The 13,035-nt window shown below is 39.1% G+C and overlaps 1 protein-coding gene across 1 annotated transcript in view; it reads left to right on the top strand.

The window, feature by feature from the left end:
- The first annotated feature begins 7,699 nt into the window (after positions 1–7,699).
- The window catches only part of LOC128510797 (uncharacterized), a 43,366-nt gene continuing 38,030 nt past the window's right edge, over positions 7,700–13,035 (top strand). The window contains exon 1 of the mRNA XM_053483314.1: positions 7,700–7,898. The gene's annotated coding sequence lies outside the window, so the exon portion shown is untranslated. The remainder of the gene's footprint in view (positions 7,899–13,035) is intronic.

Here is a 13,035-nt window from a genome sequence, read left to right as displayed (position 1 = left end):
CTGCATTTTCACCCTCAGCCTGTCGTTATTGGTATGTGTGTTAAGTTTGCTTTATTTTTACTTTATATTTTGTATGAATTATTTTTATGTATTTATTTTGGGCTGTTGAACAAATAATTTGAGTTTCCATTATTTCTCATGGGAAAATAAAATTTGGTTTACGAATGTTTTTGGAATACAAGGCAACTTCCGAATTATGCTCGTAATCCAAGGTTTCACTGTATTGGAATGGCAATGCAAATTCTAGTTTTTCTAAACATTTTTTAGAGAGTTGGAGATAAAAATGAATCTGAGATGTTAGATCAAAATTTTTGCTTTCCGCTCCCAAAATGTACATTCAGATATGTAAAATAATCTAGAACAATGGTTCTCAATTCTGGTCCTGGGGGAACACCTGTCCTGCATTTTTCCCTGCTCTTACAGTACATCCACTTCAAATCAGAAAAGGCTGTTAATTAGCTGGGAGCTGAGAAAACACTTAAATGACCAGGACCATAGTTGAGAACCACTGATTTACATGTACCCTTTTGTTTAAACCCACACGATCTTTATATAAGCATATAAGTATGAATTTGAATTATGGTATAGTATTTACCAAACTAGTTAGGCCTCAGACCTTTGATGATTACCTCATTACTTTAAATGGGTGGACCTACAGTAAATGTTTCAAAAAAAAATTGTACAGTCTGTCAGAGGTGTTTCACTCATAGCTTTTACACTTGCATTTCTATCACTTTCTCAGCATATAACATACAGTATATAACAGCATTTATAACAGCACTTTTTTCTCTATCCGTACTTCAGCACTTGTTTCTGTACTCACCTGCCTGTTTCTGCCTATTCACTGTAGAGGAATGCAGGTAGCAAATGCAGACCCTAATCCCTTGTCATCTTCAGCATCTCCTGGAACTGGGGGTTCATTAGTTATCCTGGGTTTCCTTTTATCACATTTTACCCTGGATGATGACATTGAGACTTTTCTCCTCATGTTTGAGTGTAAAGCTCAACAAGTAAAGAAGAATGTAGAAGGCTGTAGAAGTATTGGGGTATAGCCATCACACCACTGCCTACCAGGGAGACACAGTAGAACATTGCCCTACATAACCTGCAGCTGGTTATAGCCAGAGTAGCTAATACCCCACCATGTAATGCAAAGAATGGTGCTGGACAACATTTTAAGGTACTGTACCTACTTGCTGAGGAGAGCAAGGCAGTTGTTAGCATGTGGTCCTCCAATGCCGTAAAGCAAATGACAGAGGTGGATAGATGCCATATTTGTGCCCTGGATGTGGAGCTGGTGTTGACAGCTGTGGTATCACCTCTGTGGACAATGTTTTGCATTCCACACCTCTCCCCCATAGACATCACAGTGCAAGACTGTATAGATACAGTATAGTGGAAGACTGTAAGATAGCAGAGATAAATTGGAGGAGGAGATGAAGGTAAATACAGGATCATGGAGCTTGCTTCAAAAACTGGGCCCCTTTTCCATGCCATAAAAACATGGAAAGGGGAGGAAATTGACTGCTCTAGCACCAACTGATTGATGATTTCCTCAGCATCGCAATCTTTGGTCAGCTGCCACCTTTGCTAGGCATCCCATAACTATCATGCAAAGACAAGTGTGATGGGATTGTTGTTCAGGTGTCAGGCCAACCTATTGCATCGCCTTCTATAGGTTGGGGTATTCCAGCATACTGTTCATGGAGAGGCAAGCTGTTGGGTGGCAAGCTGGGCCTCAGCTAACATCAGTGGAAACAGGTTTGTTGACTACTGCATCTCGGGCCAGTTCCTCCAGTAACCTCAGACTAAACACAGCACTAAAGGATCTGCTGGTCCTCCTCCTGCACCTTTAGCAAGAGCCAGAACTGTTCCTGCTGCTCTAGGCACAGTTCTTAAGGAGTTCTTAATAGTGGTTTAGGTGAAAGAAAGCAAGCGTGGACACTTCCAATACTTTGGGAAATGGAGATGGGTAGCAGGCAGAATTGACGTGACTTAGTAGAAGTAGAATATGTTTTGCACTTGCCTGAAATTATAAACCCAACATGAAATGGTGCCAAATACCCTGGAGGAGATGGCTTCAAAAAACTGGAGGCTTGATTCTGTAGGCACAAAGTTTGGATAATACTTATCCAAACTTATATATAGGTATACTTAATGTATCCCTCCCTCTATAATCTACCTTATCCAAGACAGCTTGGGTGAAATAGAGACACTGAACCACTTAAATCATTTCTGGACAGGCCACTGCTTACATGCCTGGAGTGACCTGTCTTAGATACAGTAGATACACAAGTGAGAGACAGGTTTATTCAACAAGGCATAGAAATTGTAATTAACTGGAAATCACACTCCTGACTGGCATTACAAATGATGTAGCTTGTAAATATCCCAAACTAAATAAAGAAATTTTAAAACACAAAGCAACTGAGATATTTGCATTTTTTATGAGGCAGTTTACTGAATGCAAAGTGGTGGGAAAAGGATATTCAAACGCATAGGTGCGCAGCTAAATGGGGTGCCCAGGGGAACAGTAGCCCAGAAATAGTAATGTACAGGAAAACAGGTGCAACCCAAAAAGTGGTATTTTTGTGAGGTGACCTGTGTGTTAAGAGCATTCATGTTGAATGGCTTGAAAATCTTTACAATAGTAAGGCAGTTTATCAGCAAAAATGACCTCAGTACCTCTCCCCAGTGCTCATTAAAGTTCACACACATTTTCACATAAGGATCCATTGATTTTGCACAAAAAAAAAAAAAACACCGTTGGACCATTTTTTATCCTGTCCACAATTTAATCAAATACAGGACCAGTCAAAGGTTTGCACACAAGTTTCATTTTATTTTCTACATTTTAAAACAATACTGGATTGTTTGGATTGGATTTTTTTAAAAAGCTATGAAATAACACATATAGCATTAGGTAATTAAGTAACAACAATGTGATGTGATTTTAAGAAATTAAGGCCAGCTGTTCTGGAATAGTTATTGCAAGAACAGTATTGTTAAGTGCATTTGCAAAACCCATCAAGCAAGATGAAGAAACTGCGTTTCATGAAGATCATCCCAGGGAAGCAAGACCAAGATCTGCTGCAGATTTACCAGCCTCAGAAATCACCAATTAACAGACAGCACCTCAGATTAGAGCCGTTATGATGGCTTTACAAAGCATAAATAGATGATCCATTAAGGATCAAAGAAGATTATTGCACATTTTGGATGCCTTCATTGATGTTTCACAATGCAAAAAGAAATGAAAAATCAGAAAAGTCTAAAATTTTTTTGACTGGTAGTTTACACACATAAAACAGCAAGATGAAAGCCTCATCTCAACAGTCCAAAAACCAAACCTTTAGTACTAATAGCTCACAAAATATCTTCCAAAAAAGAGCCAGTCACTTTCCTATTAAACAGAGATCGGGTTACATACTCAACAGCATGTAAGTCAGACATGAGGCCGTTGCTAAGACAACCCGGCCGAACCACGCCCCCTCCACTACTACACATACACTCACAGATACAGGAGATGAATGGCGCCATCTCAGGAACGTTTTTCATCATCTTGGCTGGGAAAAAAATTATACATCCATGTACCCCACTTCACAATTTTTCCAGGAATTGTCTCAAAATGTGATTCTTAATATATTTCTACTTAAATGAACACAAATGGCATTAACAACAGAATGATTTAGTCTGCAGTACCTTTTATGTTTATAGGTCTTATGTACAGTATAGGCTTTTCTCTCATGTGGGTGTTCCTCTAATTTAATACTGACATTCAGAATCTGGGAATCCTTCTCTGTAAGAAAATCATTTAAACTAAATCCTAAATGCCAGAACAGCATTCCCCTAAGAAGTGCTGAATCACCAAAACTGGGAACTACTAATGAAATGGCAGGTAATGTTAGCAAGGTACTTTTGATCTGTACTCACATAATTCTTCTAACAGTTTTATAGGGAGGGATTAGTAATGTTCATAGTTGCTGTGCTTTAACTTATCCACTTTAACCACATCACCCATCTTAAAATAAATATTCCATATATTTACTGAGAGAAAAATAACAAATTTGAATGGTGATATCCAGGCTCTTGGCAGCTACTAATGATTTTATGAAATGTAGCAACTTAACAGCTGCCATCCGTATAGAGTGCAAGCTTGTCGTGTCTGTTGGTAAGCAAGACTCCAACAAATTACTGTATGTTTTCTTGAAGGAAATAGTCATGTTTTTGGTGAGTCATAAAAATTTTGGATGCATTTTGGGAGTGTGGTGAGATCTGTCTCTCAGGAAGCATTTATTATTTACTGTACATATTACTTTATGATATTGTTTTCATGTAAAACTTCACAGCGTTTGTAATTCAATCTGCATGAGATTTTTATTAGATTTAAGCTAATAGGTACACGGAATGTTATGTTTTTTTTAAGACAAATTTCCCTTTTTAGTGTCTATTGTTGTTGCCTTTTGGTAAGTGAAAAGATGTGCATTTAAATTCAGCATGAAGAAATGATAACAAAGCCAAGCCAAGAAGTATCAAAGACTGATTTAAGTTTCTTGGCTGAAATATATTTGCAAATATATATCTTTCATTTAAACACTTCTGTTTTTTATAATTTCAAGCATTCTTATTCCTAGACATTTTAAGCTTCAAAGGGTAACCCTAACTCCATGACTGTTATCCAGCGCATTCTATTTCTGTTGGTTTGTCTGATATTATATACCAGGTTGGTTGGTATTACCATCAATTTTAGGTCTTATTCCAGTCACATTAGTGTGCTATATAAAATTTAAATTTGCCTTTTATATAATCAAGTGGGCTTTCTCCTTCAAATTTACTTCAGGCAGAGATGTGGAACTGGGTTAGTCATTTGAGTAATTTCTGAAACTTCATTGAATCTTATGCAGGTACACTTCTTCTCTAGAATATCTTTGACGTTTCTTAAAAGTAACACTATAGGTATATTTCCGATTAATAATGATATTGTACAATCATATCTGATTTTTTCCCTCCTCAAATGATCATGTTTTTTACATCTGGCTGGAAAGTCAGAGGAACACAAATGAAGTGAAGACAAAGGGTGACATTTTAATAACTTGTTTAAGGTACCCATCTGTGGTGCCATCACGGACTGGACTATAGAAGATACCCTATGTAAAATATTACTTAAGGAAAAGTACAAATCCTCCATTTACATTTCTACTTGATGTAAAGTACAAAAGTATTTACCTTCAAATTTACTTAAGTATTAAAGTAGTGAGCTTGTATTAGTTCTGCATAGCTATTAAGTAATAGTGACTGCGAATGTGCTGTTTTCTGAATGAAGGGAAAGCAGATGGTGATATTACCACTTTAAATACAAGGGCCAACTTTTGATTGTGCAGAATAACAGAACGCAGTTAAAAGAGCAAAAACTACCTTTGTTTCCCTATAAAATCCCCAGCTACACAAATGCACTTATTCCAGAATTCCACTAGTGCTTGGAAACCATCAAGGTAAGATCAGAGTGTCTGCTTTATGTCTAGAAGGAGTCTAGAACTCCTTTAATGATAGAGAGAGGTCAGAACTGTACAGGGATGTGGCAGTAACTCCCAGCCAAGTGTTGATAATGTGTTTGTGAACGAATGCATTTACAGTCCCTGTAGACAGATGCCACTCTGGTGCAAGTTGGTGACAATGATCGGGTGTTCCACTTCTATCAGAATATCACTTTACTGTGCTTTAAGGCTTCTGTAAATGTCAGTCGGTTTTACTTCTTCATTTAAGAGAAATTTCATTGTGATTCCCGGTTGAAACGAATGCCTCTACTGCTACACATCTCTGTGGTTGTGTATGCAATGTCATGCAGGAATGTAGTGAAAATACAGTATTTGCTGTAAGATGTAGTGGAGGAAAATAAAAAGTATCCACTAAGAAAAGTGTTAAAATTAAGTATACAGTACTGTAGATACGTAAGAACTATGTACAATAATGATGTAATCATGAATACGTTTTTAAATATGTTAGAACTATATTTACATAGGCCTATACAGAAAAGTCAAATATTAACACGCAGTGTTCAACCATAACATTTCAATGCAAATATTATGATTGTGACAGTTCCACTTGGGCAGCTCTGGCTCCTCATGACTCCACAAGACCTCTGGGATTGTGCTGTGGTGTCTGGCATCAGAAGTGGATCCTTTGGGTGCTGTGTGTTGTGGGGACAAGTCTCTGTCAATCGGACTAGATGTCCCATGTGTGTTTGATCGGATTGGGATTTCAGCAATTTGCGCATTATTGACTTTTATGTGGGATCAGACCAGAAGGGCTGGTCTTTGATCCCTGTGGGCATGGGTGAGCCTTGGGTGCCATGATACTGTCACTAGTTTACTGGTATATAATTGATAATCGATGTTAATGTGTTAATGTTTTGTTATAATAATATGGCTGATCAGTGTATATTAAAACTCATGTATGTGTTCATGCATTGTTCTTATATTAACAAAAATTAAAACATCATATACACAGATCAGCCATAACATTGTTACCAACCGAATAATATTGAGTATTTCCCCTCTTTTGCCATGCCATCAAACCAGCAATCCACTGTGTGTTGTGACACCTTTCTATTGGAACCCTCATTAGCCTCTTCAGCAATTAGAGCTACAGTAGCTCTTATATTGAATCCGATTACACAGGTCAGTCTACAGTATATCGGTGAGCCTTGTCCGCCCATGATCATGTCGCTGGTCCACTGTTGGTAGGTCCTGACCACTGCAGACCAGGAACATCGCACAAGTGCTGCAGTTTTGGAGATGCTCTGACCCAGTCGTCTAGCAGGTACAGTACATCCTAGTGCTTCTAGGAGCACGGATGGGGCTAGGCTCACTAATTTGTGCTGCACCTAAATTATTTAAGACTAACAGCACTCATCAGGCAGATTCAGTTTGACAGACTGCTGTATGCTATACTGTGTAGTTTGGAACAGAATTATGAACAGGTATTAAGTGAAAGTCTGCAGCCAAATGAGGACCGCAAAACACAAGCATTCAGTATTCAGACTACTGAACACAAAAGAACATAATAATGTTTTTAGACAAAATAATGTCTTTAACAACGATCAAAACTTATTCCAAGGACAACCTTATTGGGAGAGTCACACAACCGCTATGTGTAGATTGTCTTTGTAAAAATAATAATAAAAAAAGTACAAATTTTACACCTCACCTCTCACCTATGATGTGCTTTAATTTAATGATTTTATGTAAGTAGCAGCAAGAAATGGGAGTATTTCAGATGTGATCTCAAATTAGGTTCTGTGATGGTCAAACACGTTTAAGAAAAAGGAGTTCTTTGTGTGTTTCTAAGAGCTCAGCGTTAAACAAGCTAAACTACAGTAGATAATAAACTGTGCCGAGTGTCTTTCCTTCTTTCCTCCTGTCTATCTATTTGTTCGTTTATTTGTTATAGGACCTCTTTTTTCGGGTAGGATTCCCAACACGTCTGACCTTGACATTTGATGGATGGATGTTTCGACAGTGAGGAGTGTGTACAGCTCCTTCGAGCGGGAAGTAGAACGAATCTGTTCATGGGTGTGGGTTGCAGATACTGCGGCAAGTTTCAGCCACTGGGCGGCGCTGCTCGAATTTCTTCTCATTCGGTTCCACTTTGAGCGAATGCACCGATGCTCTCTGCTCACTTTGGAGATTCTCTAGAATGAGGAGGACCGCGAGTGAACACACTCCGTCACAGCATGCAGTAGGCGCCCTCTGTACAGGAGGCGCGTGCAGTGTGTGATGACAGGAAGACTCCTGAAACAGACTGTGCTTTTAGCACGGCTGTGCAGAGGCAGGAAGGTTGCTGTAGTAGTGGCAGTCCCGGGAGAAGAAGTGCTGCTGGCGGCGTCTCTCAAGCACACGGTGAGATTACACTTTATTATGTAACACCGGCACGCCAATAACGGTATGGCAGCTTATGAACTATCATATTTGTTTCATCGTGTTCATGTCAACATTTCCTAATCACGCAGTGCCATGCGTGGCCGCCTCACAGTTCTCTAGGTTCTGTCTTTCTGTCTTTTTCATTTTAATATGTTGTCTCTGTGGTCTTCCTACGTCCCAAAAACATATGTAGGTGGGTGGACAGGCTATTGCTCCCGATCCAGTGGCCCTGACAAGGAAAAAATAGTTAATGATAATGAATGAATGATGATCATGAGCATTTCTTTAACTGCTTCATTTTGTTTTTAAATTTGTTGATTTCTCAAAAAAAAAATCATGAAAAAGTTATTTTTCCTCCAGAATTTAAAGAGAAAAAAAAAAACAGAATAGAGAAATTCTGAAAAAAAAAGATGTTCATTTGTTCACTCAGTGCTTGGTTGGGGTTCCTGGAGCACAAATTATTACATCATTGCAGCATGGCATGGCGATGTGCCGTCCCTGGGCCTTGTGAAGCGTTAGGTTGACGAAGGTTGCACCAGGTTGCTTTTATATCAGCCTTCAACTCGTCTGAATTGTTGGGTCGCATCTTTCTCATCTTCTTCTGTGGAGTTTCCTAGTTCAATGTGTAGTTTTCACATTTGGTGGTGATTTAGGGTGCCATATCATCTCCTGGGGTTGTCCACCGGTCTTTATCAAATCCAAAGTCATGTAAAAGGAGATTTTAGAACACTGCATGCTTCTGCCTTTTCCAGCAGGCCTTAGCAGTGCCAAAACTACCACTAACTAGTTTACTGATCTTGATATTACTGTGCTTGATTGGTCAGTCAGCTTTGAATCACACTCTTCCACTCTGAGACCATGGGTTATGGTTAGGGCTAGTTATTACCAAATGGAATGCAAATTTTACTTCTGTCTGAAAAGAGGACAAATAGTCCGGTTCTTTTTCTCTGTAAAATGCTACTGACATTGTCTGTGGTTCAGGAGTGGCTTGCTACTAGAAATGCAACAGTTGTAGCCCATTTCCTGAAGATGCATATGGGTGGTGGCTCTTGATGCACTTAATATAACCACGCAAGAGAAGGAGAAGGAATAAAAATCCCAGGATAAGCAATTACTGGATAGTTATAAATGAAATTATATAAAAAATTTATACACACTTCAACATGCAATATACTGTATATGCCTATCCTCTGATGGTCACATGATAGCATCAACACTACTGACATCTTTAGAATAAACATATTACTACATGTTAGTGCCATAATTCAATTTAAATTTGTGAAGGATTGCATTGATTCAACAACTGTTGAAGTGTGTATTTGGCCTCCCTGTATTTCTTGTTTATTAATGAAAAAAATAATTTAATCCTGGTACTAACAAAGATGTGGAAACCACATTTGCATGAAACCCATTAATTATAAAAGCCTAAGGGCAGATTTGTTGCAGTTAATGAACTTTTATATAAGCCACATATTTACTAAATTATAACACATGATTACCAACAAATCATATATATATATATATATATATATATATATATATATATATCCTCCTCAGTAGCCTTATGATGTTGTTCTGAGGCAATGCGTTCCACTCTTCCACAAGTGCTACACGCAGTTCTGCTAGGTCACATGGTGGTGGGGTACGATCATCCAGTCTCTGCTTTAACTGGTCCCAGACGTGCTCTATGGGGTTCAGGTCAGGGGACATTGATGGCCATACCATATGAGGCAGTCCAACTTTCTGAAGTCGAGCTGTGACAATTTTGTCACAATGTGGTGGAAAAATATCATCCATGAACAGAAAGTTGGGGGTGTGCTGGCGGAATTGGGGGATGATGATGGGTTCTATGATGTCTCTGAGGTAAGAACGTGCTGTAACTAAGCCATGTACAATAACCAAATCTGTTTTGCGCTGACTGGTGATGCCTGCCCAGACTGTTGCACCTCCTCCACCAAACAAACCCTGGGGACTATGTTGACCTCAGCGTATCGCTCACTTCGCCTTCTCCAGCAACGCTGACGACAATCATTTCTGTGAACAGGACGGTAGACCACTGCTCCATTGTCCAGGTCACATGGTCTTGTGCCCACTGCAAATGTTCGCGGCGGTGTCTTGGTGTCAGTGGAGTCATCTGCAGTGGTCGTCTGGCATTCAAGCCAAAGCGGTGGAGTCGGTTGCGAATGGTTTGTCTGGAAACCCTAGTACCCCTTGTATCTCGTAAACGGGCCTGCGGCTGTGTGGCAGTCGTATAACGATGTCTAAGTGCATAGGTCCTTAGGTACTGGTTATCGTTGCGGTCTGTCACCCGTTGGGGTCTGTCATGTGCTGGGTCTGTCATGAACTATTTCAGTAGTTCTGTGTCTTGATGCAAGTCTGCTAATGACACTTTGAGACACACCAAGATCATGAGCACATCTGACTGCCTGCCACGACCCGAAGGTATGCCATGGCCAGGTGGCGCTGCTCGTCCGTTAAGTGACGTTGTGTGTTCATGGCTGTTTGAATGATGAACTTGGAATGACTTACTGACAATACCAGCTTTTTATACCTACAGAATGTTGAAATTGATGCCACATTGAAAAAGGTTGTCTTTTGGGATTGGCCCCAATGAGACCATTACATGGAAAACACAAAATGAGGTGTGTCTATCACCCCAATACAATTGCCTCCCTATTCCAAAAATGTCTGAAGTGAAACAAACACCGTATATATATTTTTTATTTTATTTTTATTTTTTATTTTTTTATTTTGTGAAAATATTTTAGTATGTCCCAAACTAAATGTATATTTTCTTTTTAAACATCCTATTCCAGATTTATTCCCAGTTTGCTGTTACTGTATATAACCTTCACTCTTCTAGAATGCTTACCACTAGGTTTTGGAGCATGTATGTGGGGACTTGTCCATTCAGTCTCAAAAGTGATATCAGGCACTTCAACCTATGTTAAAATGTGATCTTAGACATTTTTCATTTATGTTAAAATGTGTTGAGGTTAGTTCAGGCCACTTGAGTTTTTTCGACACCAAACCATGCCAAACCACATCTTTGTGTTTTTCACTTTGTGCACAGGGGCATTGTCATGCTGGAACATATTTTAAGTCAGGTCCCTTAGTTCTAGTGTAGGTAAACTGTAAAGTTATAGCTACATTCACCAGTCAGCCAAATCTAACTGCTTTAAACATTGTATTATATTTTAAAACTGCTAACCACGACAGACTGGGTGCAATTTACATATCACATCCTTTTTTTCTGTAACTACAATGTGAAAATACACTGCCCATCCAAAAAAAGGCTACTACCTGAAACTAAAAAAATAGTTAAGGGTCTTCCTTTGGATAATTACTGCAGTTATTATGGGTCAGCTGACAAGTTATTTAACCCTAACTGATGTAGTAAGTAGCTCCTCATTTCTTAAACAACCATGTCAGAAGACATATCCCGTGGTCATAGCACAGCTCAACACTCAGCTTATCAGTGAGCTTAATCGAAAAAAAAAACTTTAGTTTTTTTTCTAAGGAGCATAAAGAAGGGACTGTGGAGCATTGGAAAAAGCCATGCGGTCTGATGAGTTCAGATTGACCCTGTTCCATAGTGAAGGGTGCATTAGGGTAAGAAGAGAGGCAGATGAAGTGCCTATTGTACAAGCCTGCGGGGCAGTGTTAAAATCTGGGGTTGCTTCGGTTGGTCAGTGGATTTCATCTGCCCTAATTGTGCTGGCGTATTCCAAGATTATGATTTTAAATTGGCGAAATTGTGAACGAGTTCACAGAGAGCCTGATTAATAATTATAACACATGGGTTGCCCACCACAGAACTCAGATTAACCCCATTGAGAATCTTTGTGTCTGACTCTCCTATCATCAGTACTAAATCTTCGAGAGAAATTAAAGCAACACTGGATGGAAATAAATGTAATGACATTGCATATGCATATCGAAACAGTACCATAGCCATAATCAAAGCAAAAAGCACTCCAGTGAAATATTCAAGTGTGCAACTTTTTTGGGCCGGTCAGTGTATATGAGACTGAGTCCAAAAGGCGTTCATCCATCCAGATTCAATGCATAAATCAAACTCCCTAAATAATTAACACTGCAATGGAACCACATGCAGGCCTGAGAGTATTGATGCTAATGTAATCAAGTAATATGATGTTAATATGGAACAAAAAACATCAAGTACTACAAGTCCCCTGGTGAAAAAAAGGAGAAAGAAAATGAATAATATGAAAACTGAAAGTAATTATTGAGTTTCACATTGAAAAGCAGTTGTAAAAACAGTGCCCGCTGTTTTTCTAGAGCGTGCTGGTAAATGTAAGTGAATGACCTGCAACAATGCTCGTCATCTGAATGAATGTCAGTGTGATTGAATGTCAGCTGTAATTGTATGATGAAAACAGGAAAGGGAAAGAAGAGCTCTCTCATCCTTCTCTTTTAGCCCTCCCTCCCAGCCTTTTATGCCTTCCTTCTCTTTCATCCCTCTTTTAGCATAGCAGAAGATGGAAAGTGATATTTGTTCTGCTGTCACGTTTGGTTTGGGCAGACAGGAGGCTTGTCTTGCGCTGCCTTCCCCTGGCCCTTTCCATCTACTTTCTGTCTTTCTCTCTCTATGGATTACATGGTCACGGTCAGGAAGTAAGAGTTGAGTGCATTAAAATCAATAGCATGGAGGAGTATGTCAGGGTATATTGTATACACATTAGACTAACAGCTTCATTCATAACACACTGTCTCTTAGACCAAAAGGACAATGGAATTTCCTTGATACATTTTTTTAATGATCAGTTTAACTGCATTAACTGGCTTTTGCAATGATTATCCGCTTTTTTGTGACTACTCTCTCATTATAGGATAATTTGGTGTGGGTTGTGATCGTAGAGCAGGTATCACTAAATGGTGGGCCGCGGTCTGGATAATGCTTTTCTGGTAAATAAGAATAATTATTATACCAGTAAATTTTTTCAAGGTGGGCGTGACTATATGTTGCACTCAACAGACGCAATCAACACAATAGTTTACTGTGTATAGACAGAGTATGCGGAAGACTAAAAAGCGTGTCACAGCATGGCTTTTTTTTAAAGTAGACTGTAAGAACTAAACCCTAAAAAAGATA

Source organism: Clarias gariepinus, chromosome 22 (assembly GCF_024256425.1).
Source record: "Clarias gariepinus isolate MV-2021 ecotype Netherlands chromosome 22, CGAR_prim_01v2, whole genome shotgun sequence".
Taxonomy (NCBI): Eukaryota; Metazoa; Chordata; class Actinopteri; order Siluriformes; family Clariidae; genus Clarias; species Clarias gariepinus.
The sequence above is the reverse complement of the archived record's forward strand: the minus strand, read 5'-3'. Positions and strand labels throughout refer to the sequence as shown.